This window comes from Myripristis murdjan, chromosome 5 (genome assembly GCF_902150065.1).
Source record: "Myripristis murdjan chromosome 5, fMyrMur1.1, whole genome shotgun sequence".
Taxonomy (NCBI): Eukaryota; Metazoa; Chordata; class Actinopteri; order Holocentriformes; family Holocentridae; genus Myripristis; species Myripristis murdjan.
This window is the reverse complement of record NC_043984.1, coordinates 9,982,148-10,002,946: the sequence shown is the minus strand read 5'-3', so window position 1 is coordinate 10,002,946 and position 20,799 is coordinate 9,982,148. Positions and strand designations below refer to the sequence as shown.

General features: G+C 39.9%; 1 protein-coding gene across 1 annotated transcript in view; it reads left to right on the top strand.

Moving 5' to 3' along the window:
- Positions 1 to 5,483: 5,483 nt before the first annotated feature.
- LOC115359546 (sodium- and chloride-dependent taurine transporter-like) overlaps positions 5,484 to 20,799 on the top strand; it is a 43,127-nt gene continuing 27,811 nt past the window's right edge. Inside the window, exon 1 of the mRNA XM_030052087.1 lies at positions 5,484 to 5,697. The gene's annotated coding sequence lies outside the window, so the exon portion shown is untranslated. The remainder of the gene's footprint in view (positions 5,698 to 20,799) is intronic.

Here is a 20,799-nt window from a genome sequence, read left to right as displayed (position 1 = left end):
GGGAACAATCACTTTGGATCTTATATAAACTGTTTGAGAAATATAGCTTTCGAAAAAAAAGTGGTTTTGTGGCACAACTTGCCCCCGGTGCGGGGTAAATTGTGCCATTAGAGAGAATAGACTGGGGTAAATTGTGCCATTGATAATTGAAGAAAAACAGGTCATTTTAATCTCACAAATGATAATGCTATATAAAAGCAAAACAAATTCAATACAAAATTATTTTTTTTAACATTTATTTATTATTTTAACAAGCTCACAGGCCACTTTTCTATAACAAGGTCTAGCGCCACATGAACACATACCCAGAACAAAATAAAAATTCCAAAATGAGCACCTGAAAATCATCTTCACTTGAATCTGAATAGTTTTAGTGATCAAAAGTAAGAAGACAATGTACAATAACAATAAAATACAATAAAGTAATATATAGTATATAATCACAAGTTGTGCCACTGGCACAACTTACCCCAAGCCCACCATTTTGAAAAAAATGCATCCCCCAGCTGTTTTGAGCTAACATCATGCTAACTGTATAGACTAATGGTGTAGCTTAGTAAAGTACTAAACCTGTGTGAACTGTTTTCAAAGTTTTCGATAATTGTTCAAACACAGCAATCAAAAAACCTTGATCATGGAAATTTTACTTTGGAGGGCAAAAAAATGTTTTTTGAACTGAAATGTGCTTACCTCTCAAGCCATGTGTCTCCCTTCTTTGCAGGATGAGTGAAATGGATGCCTCTTCAAAAATATGTGGTCACATGACCAACTTCTTCTATGGTTTTCTAGATAACAGGGGTGGCACTACTTGCCCCTTGGCACAAATTACCCCACTCTCCCCTAATTGGATTGTGGTTCACTCTACATGCACCACATTGCATTGTAATAAATAGAGCTTTAAAGCACCATACTGATGATTTTCAATATTTGGCCCATTTACTACAATTTACCCATATTTTACATCGCAACAAACTATTTTGCAGATCATGCAGGGGTACTAAAGTCATCACCATTCATAAACCATAAAATTGATGTCTAAAGCAAATGGTTCTCTGGGGACTATTTTCTGGTGGAGACACCTTTCACTCCGCCCAATTTCAAGTCATCAAAACACAACAGTGCTGCTGCTTTTAGGAAAACTAATGTGGATGACTTTATTACGCCTTTGGAATGCTGGTGTAAGGAAAGTTTGAAGTCTCTGAAAGTTAATTTTCATATTGCATACTGGATGAAAGTTAAGTAAAATCATATTGGAGTTCTAAAATACGACTGCTTGCTTTGGTGAAAAAAAGCAGAAACATTATGTTTACATTTTGTAGATATTACACTATATATGCAAACTCATTGGTATGGTCCTTTAAATCTGTAGTCCTAAATTCGGCCTTCTGATTCCTGCAGGTACCCTGCCAACCCTCACAAGTGCAATTCATGATTTAATGAGTACATTGCCCTGGTTGTTGTTTGAAAATTTTGCTATAATTATTAGGTTCTGATTGGGATTTTTTGCTTCACTGAAGCCATCAAATAGACTACTGATGGGGGTAGCTCACCTGGTCACCTGGTGAGTGCATGCCACTTGTTAAGGCTGAGTCCTGATCACAGCATTCTGGGTTCGAATCCGACTTCAAGCCATTTTCCTACACCCTACTCTTAGGCAGTTTTCCTTTTACTCCTCAGTCCACCAAATATACTGGCAGGTATCAACAAATATACGCTGTCTCCTTAATATTGTTCTCTCAAACTCCAATTTTGATAACCCTGAAATTGCGGTTGCCTTGGACACATAAAGCTTTTGATCATGTTGAACAGGGCTATTTATTTTCAGTTTAAGGAAATTTTGGTTTTGGTCCTAGTTTAAATCATCAATTACATTCTCAACAAGGAAGAATCACACGGTGCTTATCTCTCTATGCAGATGATTTGCTATTATACATCTCTAATCCTAATAGCCATATTGATCATTTTATGGGCCTGTTCAGCACATCAAGGTCTTTCTCTGGTGATAAACTTAATTTTGATAAGAGTGACTATTTCTCAGTTAACAATTTGGCCACCTTGCTCCATCCCAGGCTCCTTGTCCATCTGTTTTTCTCCTAGAAAAATCAAATACTTTGGAGTCAGCATTTACAGTTCTCTCTCAGACTTTTACAAACTCAACTTTCAACACTTCACCTCAAAGATTAAATAAGGTTTGCTTCATTTCAATGATTTACTATCATTATTAGGTAGAATCCATAGTATTAGATTGAACATAGTCCCTAGAATGTTGTTTCTCTTTCAATGTATCCCTCTCTCTCTCCTCCTCCTCTCCTTTATTCTGAACTGGATAGTTTGCTTTCCTCTTTTATTTAGTCTCAAATCCCCTCAGAGATAAAAGATCTATCTTACAAAAAAGTGCATCTGAAGGTCCATCCCTGCCCAATCTTTGTTGTTATTACTGGGCTGCAAACATGCAGAAAATATGGTATGTGGTTCTCACACTTACATGTTTTTCCTTTGCCCTAAACTTTCTACTTTTTGAAATTCATTTTTTAAAATATTGTTTGAACTCACAGTAGTTACTTTAGCAATGCCATAGACAGACAATGCACTCATAGAAATGGATAGAAACAAGGCTGATGTCATAGCTGTCTCTTCCTTAATTGCCCATAGGCAGATTTTATCACACCAGAACTCAAAAAAATCCCCTTGAACCCACTTTCTCGATTTATTATCCTTCCTTCATTTGGAAAAAAAAAAAATCTACATAAGGGAGGCACAACTAAACAAAGTTTGTTTTCTTAATGTGATCAACTGTACAGTTCTGAAGAGGATTAAATATGTAAATCTTAGGCTTTGTGTGCACGCCACTTAGTTACCACTCTTTTTTAAATTCATGTTTTATTAGGTGTATTACAATTTGTGCTGTTGTTCATTCTCACTGAAAATAATTAAAAAAAAAAAAAAACAAAAAAAAACATTTTTAAATAATGGGGGAAAAAAACAAACAAAAATCAAGGCTGTTGGAAGAAGCATTATGTTTTTTTCCCCACAGCCTCTGATTGGCTAACCCTTATGCCAGCCTAACCCATACCTTAACCACCCTAACCAACAGAGGTAATGAGTGGCAACAAGTACTAGCCAATCAGTAGCAAAGTAGGGGCAAGTCTTCCTAGAATATGGGTGGGGAAAAAATAACAATTGAAAGAACTTCAGCAGCTGAAAGCAAAGTTGATCATGATTGTGTGGTTTGTACTGAGCCACGCTGCAAGTCTATTTTTTTCTTCCTTTTCCTTCTTGGAACAACAATGGTTTGAACTGAAATGAAAAAGAATATGAGAAAATCACATTTGCTCAAAAAAAGCACATGTGGTTTTCCAGAGCATCACTACTGGTGTAGTAAAAAAAAATAAAAAAAAATAAAAATAAGTATGACAAAAAAGCTGTGATAGAGTGAATGTTGTCTCAGCAGAGGGACTCAGTTGCTGAAATAAAATACAGTTCCTGAAGCCCTGACACTGACAGTGAGGCAGGTCTTTTGTATAAAGCGAGGGCTTTCAATTAAAATTCAAAGACGACCAGTTACTAAAATTTCCTCCCAGCAAAGGTCCCAATCTTATAATGGCTACTCAACCCGTGCATGTGGCCCGTGCGTCATTTTTATGTGCCCGCCATCGTCATAGAATACAAATATTGTTATTCTATCTAACTACTGAGTTTCAGTCTGTGGACGAATCATTTCTATCACTAACATGTTGTGAATGAAGCCTGTTTATTTTATAATGTTCCAAGGGAGTGTGATGTGCCTAATTTCAGTATTGACCTCTGAACAAGTTGCCCATTCTGTCCACATTTTGGGAATAAAACCTCATTTTGTTGTAACTTGATCATTTCATCATTAATCATTGTATGACAATCTTTTATTCAGTGAGGTTTGGCCTCAGATGTCAATATGTAAAGCATGTGGAGCATTGTTACAACAGGCAACATCTTCCATAAGAAGTGTCCCCTTGTCGTGCTTTGTGATTGACTCTGTGGGCGTCGTACCGCTTCCTATGCATTATGCGATGATATTGACTTCCTATAATGCAATATGTGATAACAGATGGACATGCTGTAAACCAGCTCTGCAGCTGTGCGGTTATCAAACCTGTCCTCACAGCTTATTTCTGTGCCCTGGGACATTTCAGTCAGCGTCTGTGAACATACTGTGAACATACTGAGCATACTTAAGCTAGCAATCAGAGTGAAACCTCCCTTGAATTTGTAATTCACAGGGATGTAAAATCACAGGCTGCTTCATAGCCAATGAATTGACCATTGACTTTACAGAGCCATAAGATGCTAAGTTGTTATTACCAAATCATGAAGTTCATATTCTAGCATTGCTAGAATACACACACACACACACACACACACATATATACCTCTATCTATCTATCTATCTATCTATCTATCTATCTATCTATCTATCTATCTATATATACACACACACACACACACACACACACACACACATACATAACTGATATAAAGCATAAATCTAGAAATATATAACAGGCAGGGATGGCAAGTGGCATGGCAGGGGTAGAGTCTATAAGTTATACTCAGTTATATCACCTGATTCAACTGTTATCACACCTTTGAATGGACGTTATCAGTTGTAATCACTCACACAGAGTATGGGTTAGTAGGTCCCTACTGTATCTTCCAGTGGGTCAGAGTAGGACCATCTATTCCTACTGTCAATCTCTCTTAATCAGACAAATGCTAGTAGCCTGCTAGATATCTGGGATTGGTAAGCCTCTTTGCTTGTGTCTTTGAATGGTTCACACACAGCGCATGAGCCCATTCTGTGAGTGCCAAGTGAATAACAATTTGTCTGGAGCTCCCAAAACTGTTGGTGTCCAGAAAATCAGAGCTAAAACCATGTAGTGTGAACTAGGCATAACAGGAGTTTATTTAGCCTTTAGTTCCAGTCCCATGTGTTTAACTAAAATCTTTATTTTATTCTTATTCCTGTAAGATAAACATGAGACTAATTTCACTTGTCTTAAATTTTAATCCTGTATTTGTTTTCTTTTCCAGATTCAAATCCCATGTATGTCTTTCTTCTCTTATGCTCATGACTGAAAAGTAATTACTTTTCCTTTGAGAAACTGAAACCTTTATTTCCAAGCACTCTGACTCCGTGCCCTTGATGATCGTCAACTTTTCATTCTGAGCCCCCTGCTGCACAGTAACAATAGTAGTTATGAACGCAGAATTGCAATATGCTAATAACAACAATAGATAAATCACTTAGCTGCCCACTTTTGCCTGAATATCCATGTTTTCCCTCTCGTATGAGCACCTAAGGTATCACCCCAAATGCATACTTTCCCCGACATGAGAAATGTAGCGATTAATCTGTGGTTGGGTCGTTCACGTGATTGGCTCTTGAAAAATCCTACGTTTCCGGCGGCGCGCAAAGGCAGCGGCAGCCACAGCTTTCTTGTTGCTATGAAGGAGGCAGGCCGGTGATTTTCCACTCATTGCTTATATGCCCTGTTGAGGGGTCCTAAAGAAAGGCTCGCATATAAAACCCACCGACGCATCCATCCGTCAGTCGCTCACCGACACCGGAGGACACGGACAAGAAAAAAGGACAAGGGACGCGCAAAGGACATAAAAGGACAAAAATATACAAACCTGTATCAACAGTCAGTCTGCAAGCAGGTAATGAGAGACAAAATTATTCTCCACATGGAGGCTACACCTATAGGTCTGAGCAGGACTGATGTTCTCGTCTCAATGGGGTTTCACTGATGTTTTCTTTTAATATAACCGTCAGAAACGTTTATGTGACATCTTACTTCGCTTTGTCTTAATGAGAGTCAGGATAATTTTTGTGGCATGGGAAACAGCGCTTCTCCAGTGGCGTTATTAGACACGGGGTTTAGACGGGGTTTATAAAGAAAGAAATAGGTTGAGAAATGGTTTCACAAGCTGTTTAGGGGATGTTTCCATGCTGCGTGTTTCGTTGAAGCTGCGATGCAGAATTTACTAGGAAACAGGCTGTTCTTCCCCTTCCGTCCAATCGATTTCTCTCTTAAACCTTGTTCACATTTTACTTAGCCCTGAGCTAAAACCCCCATTAGCCCTGGGCTAACTGTCGTTTTACACTTGCAACTTAGAATGGAGGATATGCCCTCTTTTACTCCCGAGTGTTATTTCTCATTTCCTCTACAGCTTTTCATTGTGTTCAGCTGGCCTTCAGTTTGATATCTCCCTGGGTTTATGTGCTTCACAACGGTCAATTCCGTTTTTTCGCCGTTGTTTAAAGTCTACAGTCTCATGCAATAAGGCTACATGTACATCTACATGTACATGTAGTGTTTGTTTTATCATTCGTCGTTTGTATTTTTATTTCTATTTTCTGCAGTTTAATTCGCCATTTTTTGTCTTTGCGAGTATTATATTATCTTACAATATATTATCCTATGTATATGTTAGATTTAACGTTGTATTTGATGAGTTCTCTTAGTTACTGACTAACGGAAAAGGGAAGTGAAGCAGCCTCGAGCTGAAAACTTGAAGGCGGAGATGCTCGCGAGGCGCACGTTGCTTGCCATTTGCTCTCTCTCTCTCTCTTTGCTCTCTCTCCCCCCTCGCTCGCTCTCGCTCTTGCTCTCACGCCACGCTCACTCGCTCACCGTCTCTCTCTTGCTCGCTCTATCTCAGTTCCTCTCTCTCTCTATCTCTCTCTCTCTCTTTCGCTCGCTCGCTCGCTCACTCGCCCACTTCATGTCCCCCTCTCTCTCCCTCCCTCCCTCCCTCCCTCTCTCTCTCTCTCTCTCTCTCTCTCTCTCTCTCTCTCTCTCTCTCTATATCTCTCTCTCTCCCTGGTTACCACTCTTGTATATACTCGTTTCTCTGTCTTTCGCCCTCTCTGTCTTTGTCGCTGTGTCTTGTTTGCCTCCCTCCCCTCACCCTCACACCCTCACAATTACTGTATTCAGGATTTGTGATTTTACTTGATATAATAGTCGAGGTTATAAAATACAACTATGTACAGTAGGAAATGGTAAAAGAACATTGGAAGAAAATTAATACAGCACACTTGAAATGTACTGATTTCAAATGTCACTGGCACAGGTGTTGGCTTTTGTGTGTGAGTGCATGTGTGTGTAAAATGCTCTGAGATGTATGCCGAATATGTACTGTTGGTTGTCTCTGCTAGGGGTTGGCAAGTGGTATCTGCTGAGTTAATTTATGGCTGCCTATCATCATGGCAGCATCATGCCTAGCACCATCCACTGTCTGTGTCTTTTACAGCGTATTCACATCTGAATTTAGCTGAGCAGCCAGAGGAACAATGTTGGCCTGCTGGGTGTGAACAGAGCTCTTCCATTTTGTCATGTTGAAGCTGTGCTGGGAGGCTTGAAGGGGATTAAATCCCATCGTGTGACACAACATTATCCTACTTTAACCCCACCCCCCTCCTCCCTCCTCCTGGGTTTGGCTTAGGCCCCCAACAAATCATTATATTTGTCCTAAAATGTTCCAAATGTTCTCATACTGCATCTGTGGCACTCAGCAGTGAGTTGATGATACTTTGTTTTATTTTTATACCCTATGGTATGTGTCCCATAGTGTGTTTGTGATACCCAATAGTAAGTTTATAGTTATCTTATGAACTGCCTCTTTATCCCAGTTGGTATCACTCTGTATTCTCATACCATTTCCATAGTGACTTTGAGTGTGTTACTTGCTCTCAATAGTGAGATTAAAGTTACCTTATCGTGCTAAAAAAGGCCAGTACTGAACTTAATGATAGCCTCTGTTTTGTACCAATGTAACCTTGTTGTTTTCAATTTCTCAACACTGACTTCCCTTTTTCAAAACTCGTTGTAGTTAGAACAGCAGTGCTTTGTCAGCCATGATTTTTCATTGCTGTGACACAAAATGCATTCATTATGCATTTTCCAAACTTCTTGAATGCATTTCTCCCTCAGATTCAACAGAACTTAATGTAACTACAGCCTCACAAACACTGAAAAACTCCATCTCAAAACATGATGCACAAAATTCTACTGGACATTGATCTAAATCACACATAGTATGTTCAAAGCCCTAAAAAAGTAGTTAACATGCTTATAGAAACAAATAGTAACAAACCATTGATTGATGTAATGTAAGCAAGGCCAGTCACATGGTTAGATGTCTCCTGGATGCCTAAAAAAACTATTAGCCAAAAAAACTATTCAAATGAAAAGCTCGAGAACAGAGAATCATTAACCACCTCAATGGCTGACATAAAATGGTGCAGCTTGTTGTTAGAGCTTTATAGGTCACTATGTCCTCACTGACAAAAGTGTTCCTGTTAGGAGAAAACTAGCGCTTGTGTTTTGGTTGAATGATCTCATTTTCAGTGTTTTTGAAGTTTTGGTGCATGTTGAGCATGAAGTTAACTTTGCTAACTGTAACAAGTTGCATGGTAGTGCAGAGGACTTTGAACTCAATACTGAGAAATGCTTGTAACCAACCTAAAAAAAAGCAAACAAAACAAAACAAACAAACAAAAATTATACCTTAATATGAGTGCTTTCCTGACAGAGCATGACAGAGGTTCAGTGTTTCAGTGTTTTACTTTGTCAGGGTGGAAAGCAACAGTGTTTAGACCATCATGAGAGTAAAACTCTCCACTGAAAGTCAGACTAATGAAACTGGTTCAGAGTCAGCAGCTCTTTAAAGGGAAAGTTCACCCATTTTGAAAAATGGGTGAATAATTGCCATCATGTGAGACATTTTTACAGCCTGAAATTGCATAAACAGGTGACCAAAAAAAAAACAAACAAAACAACACATTAACACAAAAAACAATTATCAACAGTGGCTGGCAGGTGCCTGAAAGGTACATGAAATGAGTGCAAAAGAGGGGAGTGGAGGAAAAGAAGAAGCTAGCCACAACATCATTTGCCAGTTATCTTTTAGTACTTGGGGGGAAGTCTACCTCAATGGCTAATAGGCTAATAGTAAAGTGACGTTTGAAAATTTTTTAAAAACAAACAAACAAACAAAAAAAAAAAACATAGGTTCGAACCATTTCGGCTAAATGTTTATTTTTGTGCATTATATCCACAAGAGGGCAAACCAATACAGTGAGAGGCTTAACTAGTTGTACATGTACAAGTAGTTATGCAGCATAAATGCGTCCTTTTTGTCGCTATACCGCTTCATCAGATCGGTGATCTTTGTCCTCATCTCTGTCAATGCAGGTGGTTCTGGGTTGTCTGGTGTTTGCTTCCTAAGTAGAACCTTAGAACAGTACAGTGTTGTCTTTGAATAATTCCTTTATTTTGTCTGATGTGCCGTTGTACATTTCTAGGATTCTATTAGTGATTGTACTACAGCTAGGGATATGGTACCTTGGTTCCCATTCCTGACAGAAATCTCTGATTCCACTTTACTGGAACAAGCTTCTTCATGCAAGCCTCTTGTCATGCTGCAGATAGTGAGCTTGTGGCGGGCGGTGTGAATATGAGTCCAGGCGTAGCTGTTTGGGTGGAGTTGCAGACATCGGGCCATGCTCATTTGGGTGCACATGTTTGAGATGTGCCCTCAGCTTGCTAGTGATGGAATGGTAAGCTAACTGTAGTTTACGTCGCTTTCATACAACTCTATCTCGAGTTTCCACAATTTTGCCATCTACCGTCCAAAATCCAAAGTAATTCCAAATGGGGATTGCTTGGAGAGAACTTGTGAGGCAGACAGCCACAGTCGTGCAGCTTTTTTTCCCCACAGTCAAATCAACTGAATTTTCTCAATAATTTTCAGATTTAGACTGTTTGTTGACAGCCCTATTCAGCTGTGCATGGAAGTATGGAAAAAGCTTCAAAGAACATCAGTTTCAGTGCATCAACTGGCTGTTATATGTATACAAAAAAATTCCACTATTGACCCAATATATTGCCAAACTTTTGAGTATAGTTGCTGCTACACACAGACACACGCACACACCTCTGTTAGTGACACAAAGCAGTGTGTTTCAGCCGTGGGCCAGGGCTTTAATCTCATCCTGGCTGCAGCAGAATCAACGTTGAGCTGTTTTGTTTAAAACGACAAGAGAAGGATCAGCATCAGAGTGGCGTGTGTGCGCATTGGGGGAGTAAGTCAGTAACTGAAACTGTGATCGTTGAATCCCTGTGTGTCTGTGTTCATCTGTGGGTGGCAAGCTTGGGTTTGCCTCTGTGTGTAAGAGAGAGAGATAATTGGTGCTGCAAGGCGACAATGACTTTTAATCATCATGTGATAGCACTGATGTTATGGAATGAAACCGTCCTTGAGTAGTGCAATGCTGTGGAAATGAGAGAGACATTGTGTGTCTTATCATGCACTGATGACATTTTAAATTGCAAATACGACACACACACACATACACACACCACTGATAAGATTACATAGGTTATAGGGTACAGTGTATTTACTGGGTGTATGACTGCAAAAAGGATTGCTGATTGCAAGATGATGATTGATCAAAGGAGACTGATTGAAAAGTGGTCATTGTTGCTTTCTCTCTCCACTTTGAACCACCCATTCATACATCCATGAACATGTTAACACACACACACACACACACACACAGACACACACACACACACTCACTCACTCACAGTTGTAATCCTCAGAGAGAAGAGATCTGCAGAGTTCAGATTAGGCTAGTACACAGCCTTCCTGTCTGTTCAGTTCAGTTTCATCTCAGCTTAGTTTCTGATCATCCGTTGCACAAAATGGATATTTATATGAACATTTTGTGAATTGCAGCCCTTTTAGTAGTACGGGATACCAGGTGGCAAATTAATGGGGTTTCTTCCTGTGTTGAATTCAGTGTTTTAAAACTGACACAGTATTGGCACAGTGTGAGGGACACCGACTTGCAGTGAAAATGAAAAGTGAAGCTTAAAATTGTACAATTTCCTTTGAACTTGGTTGTGTTAGCCTATATTAGGGATCAACTGATACAGGGTTTAATATGATAGTCTATTGAAATTATTTGAAAGAATACTATACCGTTTTATTTCTAGTTAATTCTCCATATTTTAGTGTTTCTATTCAAACTGTTTTATCCTGGTCAACTTAGTTCTCCATTCACTTTTCTCCCACACAGACTCACAGACACACACACGTGCACACCCTGTCACTAATGTACACTGCCCTCTACTGGGCAAACTCCTCATGTAGTCTCAAAGCTGATTTTCCTATGGGTGTTCAGACTGATGATGTAAATGAACGTCATTCACACAAGTGTTAGCTAAAAAGTAAAGAAAAAAAACATTTCACTTTTGTCTGTCAAGCTGACAGTGAACATTGCAGTCTGGATGAAGTTTGTTTGCTGTTGAATCATTTATGAAGTCAGTAATCTGAGGCACGTTTAATGGAACATGTGTGTATGTGTGTGTGATGGTGAAATCACAGCCACAGGCCAGTCATCACATCTTGATTACCAGAAAAGACAGAGAGAGAAAGCAAGAGGGAGGATGTTAGATACTACAGCGGTATAACCCAGTTCCATAGCAGAAGCTCTTATCAATGTTTTATGTCCCTCTGCCCTGGACTTTAGCTCTGACTGGGCCTTCACTGCTGCATGAACTAGCCTGAACCACTAACCTACTTACACACACACACACACACACACACACACAAAGTAAAGAATTGCAATTGGTCAAAAATGAATGCTTTTTTAGAAATATGTTGTACTTTTTATATTTCAACAAACCGTTTTGCAAATCAGGCGGGGGTACTACAGATTTTGCGACATATCATCAAAATCCCTTGATTTTCAAATTAGATTTTTTTTTTGGTTGAAACACCCACCTTTTGATGTTCTGATTCTGTGGCTGACAAAGTTGTCACCATTCATAAAACAAAGAACTGATGGGTCATCGGTTGTAAATACAATCATATCTGGATATAATATGGAAAGCTGCTTGTTAGCGGTGTATATCAGTGTGAAGGCCAAAGACCACTGAAAGCAAAACTGAACTTTGGCAGAGTATTAGGTTGTATAGTTACCTGGGTGTTATATGAGTCCACATGGTGGTGAAATACACTCAGTTGCTCTGTGCTCCTCTGGGCTGCTAATCCAAAGTACTGTATTTGTGTCTCCCCATTCAGTTCTATAGAGCACCAAAACAGTTCCCAAAATAACACACTAAAGGGGCGGTCAGACTTGTCTTTTGTGTTGACATAGGATAGATAAGGCTGAAAGGTATGCATCTCTCTATTTTTCTCCCCTTCCTTCCCTGTCTTTCTGTTGGATGGTTTCCCCCACACACATATTTGGCCATTATTGCTCTTTCTCTTTTCGCTCTTTGGTTCCTTCACTTATTCTTTTTTTATACCTCAGTTTGTATTGCTTCGCTTCTCTTAATTTGTCCCCTTGCCTTTAGTCTTATCTTTGTCTAGATGTGGCTTCCCCCCAGTCTGTCACACAGTTAATTTTTTACCAGGAACTCTCTCTCTCACACACAAACACTGTATGTACACACAGTGAACTTTGACCACCAAATTTAGGGGTTTGGTGGCCCATGGGGTCAGTGCCTTAAAATATTAGTGTCTATTGCCCCTTTTCCACTAGTACTTACTCGGCTTGACTCTACTCGACACGGTTTAGGTGGTTTTCCATTTCAACTGAGTACCAGCTCACCGTGGGTGGAGTCGTCATAGCAAGGCGGCGCACCGTCCAGCTCCCTCTGGATTCTTTGGGCCGCCACAAGCACAGAAAAGTCTCCACCTCTTCATTTGACCACGGTACCGGTTTGCTTGCCATTTTCCGACTTTGCCAACTTCAGTGATGATCATTGCGCGCGGTCGCTGTTGCCGTTTTTTTTTTTTTTTTTTTTTTTTTTTTTTTTAATGCCGGGTTTGGTTTTCGTGCAGGAGTCGCTTTTATGTGTCATCGCTCCCCATCCAATCAGTGGCCTGCACAGCGTTTACGTCACATTTCGGCTCGACTCAGCTCAACTCAGCTCGCTTGGAACCCTGGCTGAGTAGGTCCCAAAATAGTATCTACTACCAGGTACTACCACCTAATGGAAAAGTTCTCAAACCGAGTAGAGTCGAGCCGAGTAGGTACTAGTGGAAAAGGGCCATATGCGTGCTCTCTCTCTCTCTCTTTCTCTCTCCAGTGCTGTTCATCAGTAACTGCTGTCTCTGTGTTTCTCTCAAATGAAGCTGTAACTGAATGCAGTCATGCACTACAGCAGAAAGGACTGCTTTGTTACAGGGGAGAAATAGGAGGAGGGGGCAACCTGGTGGATGAGGAGGTGAAAGAGGAGGAAATGGGAGGAAGGACGGAGAATGCACAGGATCGAAGGCAGAAAAGGAGTAGGGGTGAAAAGGGAGAGGACAGGAGCTCCCTAAGGGAGGAAAGAGAGAGATGAGGAGACAGGAGGAGGAGGAAAAGAGAAGGAGGATGAGGAGGAGGATTGGTAGAAGAAACGTGGAGGTGAGGAGGAGGAAGAGAAGTGGATTTTAATGGGCAGGCGACTCAGTGGAAATGTATGTGGTCTTAAAATAGGAGAGCATATTATGTAAGTGGTTAGGGAGTTAAGTGTGTGCTCGCATGTGTGCGTATGTGTGAGTGTGTGTGTCACGTGGTGCTGGCTGAGATCTGAAGTCGTAGTGAGCCTAGAGTCTTGTTCTGTGATCTCACACACACACACACACACACACACACACACACAACACCAAACAAAGACTCTCTATGTTTTACACAGAGATTTTGGCCTGTGCTTTAAGTCGTCCCAGAGTTCATTGCGGTTCCCACGGCCAGAGGTTGTTTATGAAGGCAACCATGCAAGAACAACAGTTCTTGGCAATATGTGACTGCTGTTGTAGAACAGATCACAACAGCAACAACTGATGACTTTTAGTGTTTTTACATGCATTAAATGCATTTTTTCTTACCATTATTCAAAGTCACAAGTCCTGTTACTTTTGTTTTTTGGTCAATTTTGTCTACAACTCTTGTTGCTACATCCTTTTTTCTGTGGCATTTCTGCTCTGCACTTCCCAGAGGTCACAAGGGTTGGGTCGATTTACAATTTTGCCAGTATGGTCCGGTGTTTAAACCGGTTTGTTTTTATGTGAACCATATTAGTACTTGGACCAACTCATCATGGAGTTGGGTAGACAGCAAAGCATTGTCAGATAAGATATGTCTACCCTGATGAAGACGTCAGTCCAACCTTTTCAATCCTCCATAGACTCGCTTTGTAAACACATATCCTTACAGAGCTGCCTTGACCACACAGAATAATTAGCTGCTGAAGCCACCATAAAATTGCTGCAGATGCAAAATAATTCACTGCTGGACCACTTTAATGACCTGGAGAATGGATGCCGTAGGGCCAAGATTTGAATTGTGAACCCTCCAAGGGAAGCAAAATTGCCAGGCCCCTGTCGATTAGAGGACTCTGATGTGTTCCCAAAGCAAGCAAAACTGAAGAGAGCCTACTGCACACTGTACGTCTCTTTCTTCATCTTCCATCTCTCTTTTCTGCTCTTGAATGTCCTGTAACAACTGAGCCTTTCCCAGCTTACGTCTTATGAACAACAGAGTGAGTCTTTCCCAGTTGTTCAATTCTGGGATCATTGCTCTGTAGTTTTATAAATGGCCTCACTGTGTTATGCTGATGACACCATCATATACATGAGCAAAGTCATCCAGCAGGGTAGAGATCTTAGCTGTATACATTCATAGTGTGTAACAGCATTGAATCACATCCCTATGCAATCAGGCACTCGAAGTTATGGACAAAAAACCTATCAAATGGCCTCACTGTCATATTTTGAAAAGATTCAACCTTGCCTATTTAGTTTTACTACATACTTATTACATACTTTTTTCTTTTCTTTTCTTTTCTTTTCTTTTTTTTTTTTTTTAGCTTTCTTCACTTGACTGATTTCAAATGAATTCCTGTTTTCAATTGTGTAAAAAGCCTATCCCAGAGTCACTATGCCATTGTATTAAGATATCAGCAGAGTGAATGGAACTGCAGAATAACACATCATAGAACTTAATAAACTTTTTTCGTAAAGGGCCTGTCAACTTGGTAACATGTTACCAGCCAAAAATGAAATGAATTGAAGATACCAAATCTTTTACTACTGTGGTTTAGCACTGGCTGAAAATAAACTATAGCTGTACTCAGCTTTAGCCAGTTACTTTGTAAGTTATGCTTCCTTTTGACAAACTGATAAACTGTACTGAAATGTTTGTTTTTAATCATTCAGTTTCATTTCTGCAATGTATTTTGACATAAAAAAAAACGCCTAAACATGAGTTGGAAATTAGCAGTTGCAGTCAGATGTCTCCTAGCCAACCAGGGATTCTGCCAATTCTCCAATCACAAACCCATTTCTCTGACCAGTAGACGGAAAGTTTCCATGATCTTTTCAAGTTAGAGCAAATTTTATGTTGCTAATGACCATGAAATCCACTGTAATCACATAATTAAAAAACACACAGTTGTCAATCTGAAAATAAGGCTGTTGCTTTCACTTCCTGGTAAATCATCCTTTAAAGCTACAAAAAGATAAGCTTCATGCAAATTTTATTTATAACAAGATGGGATGACATGCCACCACAGGTGCATAGTATTGTGCCATAACCAACTGAGTCTGTAGGATGCCTCCATTATCAGATATTTGCTTGTAATTCCAAAAGTAGCCATTGCAAATCTCCATGTTTTTTTGTCTTCCAGGCTATAAAAACATAAACTTGATGAATGTAGGCCATTGAAACCCTCTGTTATTCCTGTAAGTGAACCAAAACAACTGGGTTTTATGATGATAGGAGGTTGTATGTGGGTATGATGCTAAGTCCCGCCTACTGCCATGTTCCCTTGAGGCCAGTTGGCCTGAAAAGTGAAAGTTGTATGTATTACCCACACTTGAAGTTTATTAACAGTTTTCAATGATAAGTCATTTATTAATGATTTATGAATTATTGAGATGTTAATATGAGATATTAATGAGATATTAATCACACACATGCCCACATGTATTGTATGTATTGTATATATTATATATGTAACATTATAATAATTACCTATATATATATATTTGTAAAGAACTAATAAAATATGTTAATATGTCAGTCTTCTTATAAGAATCTGTCAGTGATTAGTTCATGATAACTAATGGCCTATAAATGACTTTCAATATAAGTATTCTTATTCTTATTCTTGTTCTTGTTCTTATTAGGGTGTATTATTGTAAGTGCTACCAATAAAAGTCAAGGTTTATGAATATAGAATTTATTCCTCATAGCCCACATTGTTATACACTGTAATTTGTCAGCTTCCTTACTGGAAGTAATATCACTCATGGACATTTCCGTCTATTGCTGTTGCCTGTTTATCTCAGACATGATGGAGTCCACTCTCCCCCAAGCAGGAAATAACCACATGCGCGCGCACACACACACACACACACACACACAAAACACACCATGCACACAGATGCATGCACACACACAAACAAAAACTCTCAGAGTTCTGACACTTGTAGTGCATGTGCATGTATATTTGTGATTAAGGCTGTTAATTAAGGATGTGTGTTAAAGAATGTTAGCTGGGGGGAAGTCCACCTCAACCGCAGGAGGCTAACAGTTAGCATTTGGAGCATCCAGCCAGTATCCAGCACTCAGTAACAATGAGAGGAAGAGAGCATCACTACTGTCCTACAGAACAGCTGGGGGGAACTGCAATAATATCATTTTTTGATGTTGTCACACAGATTGGTGTGTTCGAATCAGATTCTGTATGTCAAAGAAATTCCAAAACAGACATGTAGGTGGACTGTACAGTAGCAGATCAGCATGGCTGCAGCCTAACTGTATATCACACTAACAGTGTTTTTCAAAATGGGCGAGCTGTCCCTTTAAGTTTCGAATCAATCCTTTGGAAGCTCTTTTCTTTTACAGCCTTGTTTTGTGGTTTGATGAGATCATTGTACCTCCCATATAAAACCTTGATGGTTGCAGCTTTACACACTGTTGTTACTGTAATCATAGTAAGTATTTGCTAAGAAGGAAGGAAAATCTGAATACAGACAGTGTCACACTGAAGAAAATGAAGTGGTGGCATGTCAGCCCCAAGCACTGATCTGGGATGACACAGGAAATACAAATGTCAATGTGCAAGCAAGGTATGAAAAGTCGCATATCCTGTTATGGTGGCTCAGGGGGCCGATGGGCAGATAATGCATCTTTGGTAACAACGGCATGCTGTGAAATTACTCAATTGAAGTGCACAATAAGTAGAATGTGCTGTGTATGTGCGTGTGTGTGGGTGTACATAAAGCAGTAACAAAGATGTAGGGTTTATCCAAAATTTTGTCATGTCCTCGATGCTCCTGTCTCTTCATAATCGTGTGCTAGGGGCAAGAGAGCAAAATGGAAAGAAATGAAAGAGAGAGAAACAGACAGATGGAAAGAGATAAAGAGACGACATTTTCCACAGTGTGACAGACATCCACTGACTACTAAGTATCAAAGTCTCTCTCTCTCTCTCGCTCGCTTTATCTGTCTCTCTTTCTCGGCCGTTGCCTGGTGGAAATTTACAGCTCTGGTCGTCACCGCACCCTGATCTCTCTGCTTCGACGTCTGTCCAATCACCGAGTCCCATTTAATAGTCTTAATGAGGGAGGGAGGGGAAAAGGAGGAGGAGGATTTTTTTCAGTCTGACTTCATCTGTCTATTTGAATTGCATGACACAGTTTGCTCAACAGTAAATACACCGTGAAAAAATAGCACAGTTTGAATTTCAGCAATTCACAGCTGCAGGTTTTGGAAATACTTGTGGTGAATGGTGGCATTTCCTGAATGGTGATCAGTGTCTAACCTCAACCATGACAGGGGAAGTTGCACAATTTCTATTTGATTTAGCCTAGCTCAGGTTTCATCGGTGCTTTAACTCCCAGCAGGAAAGACAAATTAATTTTAGTTTGTCATCCAAATGCTTGAAGAGTTACCTTGATGGCTTTGAAAACCTCAGTCAGTCACAAATGAGAGCCTTCTTTTTATTTTAGTCTTTTGATTAAAATGCAATTTTTTTTCAACAAAAACTTTGGTGGTTTTAGTTAATGAAAACCAAAGTTTCAATGTAATTCTACTGAATAATTTTTAGATTTTCATATTTTAGATTTTTTCTTCATAAATTTCTCATTAAAATATTTGCTGGTGACCTTTTCTATCTTTTGTTTTTGTACTTAAACTAATATCAGATGTAGTTTGTCTTTTCTCTTCCAAACTGAGCTCAAGAGGCTGAGGCTGGGTTTTCATTCATCTGTTTCTGGCATTTTCATCACTTTTTTATTTGTTGACAAATGTCATAATTTCATCATGGTTCATTTTTTTTTTTATTAGTTAGGCTATTGTTTTCATCCTTGAAAAAGTGTTGTTGACAAATACTTGTAGTCATAGTTTTAGTCAACAAAATTAACACTGTTACTCCCTAGTATTAGGGTGGCTTAGTGGTGAAAGAGACTGCCTTAAAATTGGAAAGCCATGTTTGATTCTGCATCTGTCAGCAGCCTTGTTGCCTGTTTTAGTGCCTGTCCATTACCAAACATATCTGCTAGGAGCATCAGGTTAGTGCCTCAACTTGAGATGCTAATGTCAGAAAACATTAACATAAAAAAACAAAACAACAACAACCAACAGAAGCTTTCCTAGTAATGTTTTAACAGATAATATTACATCTATTTCCCATCTTTAAAGCATATCACTTAGTGCCAGCCAAGCAATCAGATTTTTCCAAGTCATTACTACAACCTGTGTCCACCCCTCCACCTCCATATGTCTGTGTTTCTTGGGACACAAAGGTTAGGCCGCTTATAATAGCTGGCCCCGTTTCAGGTGACCCTCTTTACCTTTCAGAAATCTTCCTTTAACGAGACGGTGACATAAGCAGGGGATGAAAACTACAAGCTTGGTTGGCTTAAGAGAAACAGGATGGTCAATGTTACATAAGCATATTGTGACTGAGAGGATAATGAAGATGTCTGAGGGAAAGTCAGTTGTCACCCTCTGTGTCACTAAACAGTCTTCAGCTGATTGCTTCTGCTGACATCTGAACTCAGCGCTAAACTGGACTGAACTGAACAAACTGAACTGGACTGGAGTCACTGGAGTGGGCTGGTCTGACCTGGACTGGACTGAACTAGACTGGACTGAACTAGACTGGACTGTGGTGAACTGAACTGGACTGGACTGAAGTAACCTCAACTGCCTGGGCCAGACTAACCTGAACCGGACTAGACTGAACTAAGCCAAACGTAATTGGACTGACTGAACTTGACTGGACTGGACTGGACTGGACTGGACTGGACTGGACTGGACTGGACTGGACTGGATTAGACTGGACTGGACTGGACTGACTGGACTGAACTGGACTGAACTGGATTAAACTGACTGGACTGGACTGGACTGGACTGGACTGAACTGGGCTGGACTGAACTGAACTGAACTGAACTGAGTGGACTGGATTGAAGTTCAATTTCAAGTTCATGTTTAGAGCCCAGTATCTCTGTTTACAGTCTCATAGGGCTTTACATGCCCACATGTTTACAACAAACAGGGCAACACCCCCTGACTTAATTCTGACTTAATCCTGCTGAACTGAAAATAGAATAATGGAACTGAATTTAACAGAACTGGACTATTCTAGGATAGATTACACTAGACTGTATTGAACTGGGCCCTGGACCAAACTGGACCGAACTCAACTCAACTAGATTGAACTGACTGGCCTAAGCTAAACTGAGCTAAACTAAACTAAACTGAAAATAGCAGAATGTGAGTCTCCTTGTCATTCTGTGTCAGTGCTGCAGTGTGCACCTGGAGGCTTCAGCGCGGGCACAGTGTTAGGTAAAATGTTGTTGTTTCAGTGGTTTGACAGGTCATACTGTAGCCATATAGTAGTGTTGGGACTAGGTTGCTGACAATATGAGATATCACCGAGACACATTTCAACTGCATGTTATTAGAAGCTGTATTATTTTGTTTTGGCAACAGTGACATTGGCGTTATTGATTGACTTGAATAGATTTGAGACAGAGAGGGAGGGAGAGAGGAGGAGAGAGGTTTTTTTGTGGTTATGTAATGATGTTGCGACGGCGTGCGAAAACAGTTTACATGATTGTGGGAAGCCTGTTTATCCCTCTCTGTGTTACTGCGTTGCGCATTCAAACCTCATTGGCATGAAAATAAGAGCCTGAGAGAAGCCAAGCCACAAGGCTCAGCTTGAACCCAAAGCCCTTCTGGCTACTTGGTAATGGACAGCTTAAATAGCGGGTTGTAAAATGTGAAAACAACATGCTTTAAAGCCACAGTCGAGCAAGAATTCGAACCACACGTGTAATAGAGTTGAAGAAGTTGGTTAAACTTAACCTCTCTGGCAGAAATACAAGCCCTTTTGGCTGATTCACGCACATATGTGTGAATTATCAGTGATAGTAGCCTATCATGCTAACAGCAACAGGCCTCAAGTGTCAGCCGGAGATATGATTAAAAAATGCATTTTCCTTTTTGCTTGAAATTCATCTCATATCATGTTGTTACTTCAGTTATTGTTCAATTAGATTTTTTTGTCTGCGCATTTCTCTCTGACCTGGTCATGTCTTCTTGCTGGAATGTGGCCCTGTTCCTTCACTTCCTTACTAGAGTATTCCTTATAATGTTGGTTATCTAGGAATTAAATTTTATTTTACTCTTGCACTCATCTTAAGTCACCCTATTTTTGTGGCAGCTAACCGACTAAACTCTAAAAG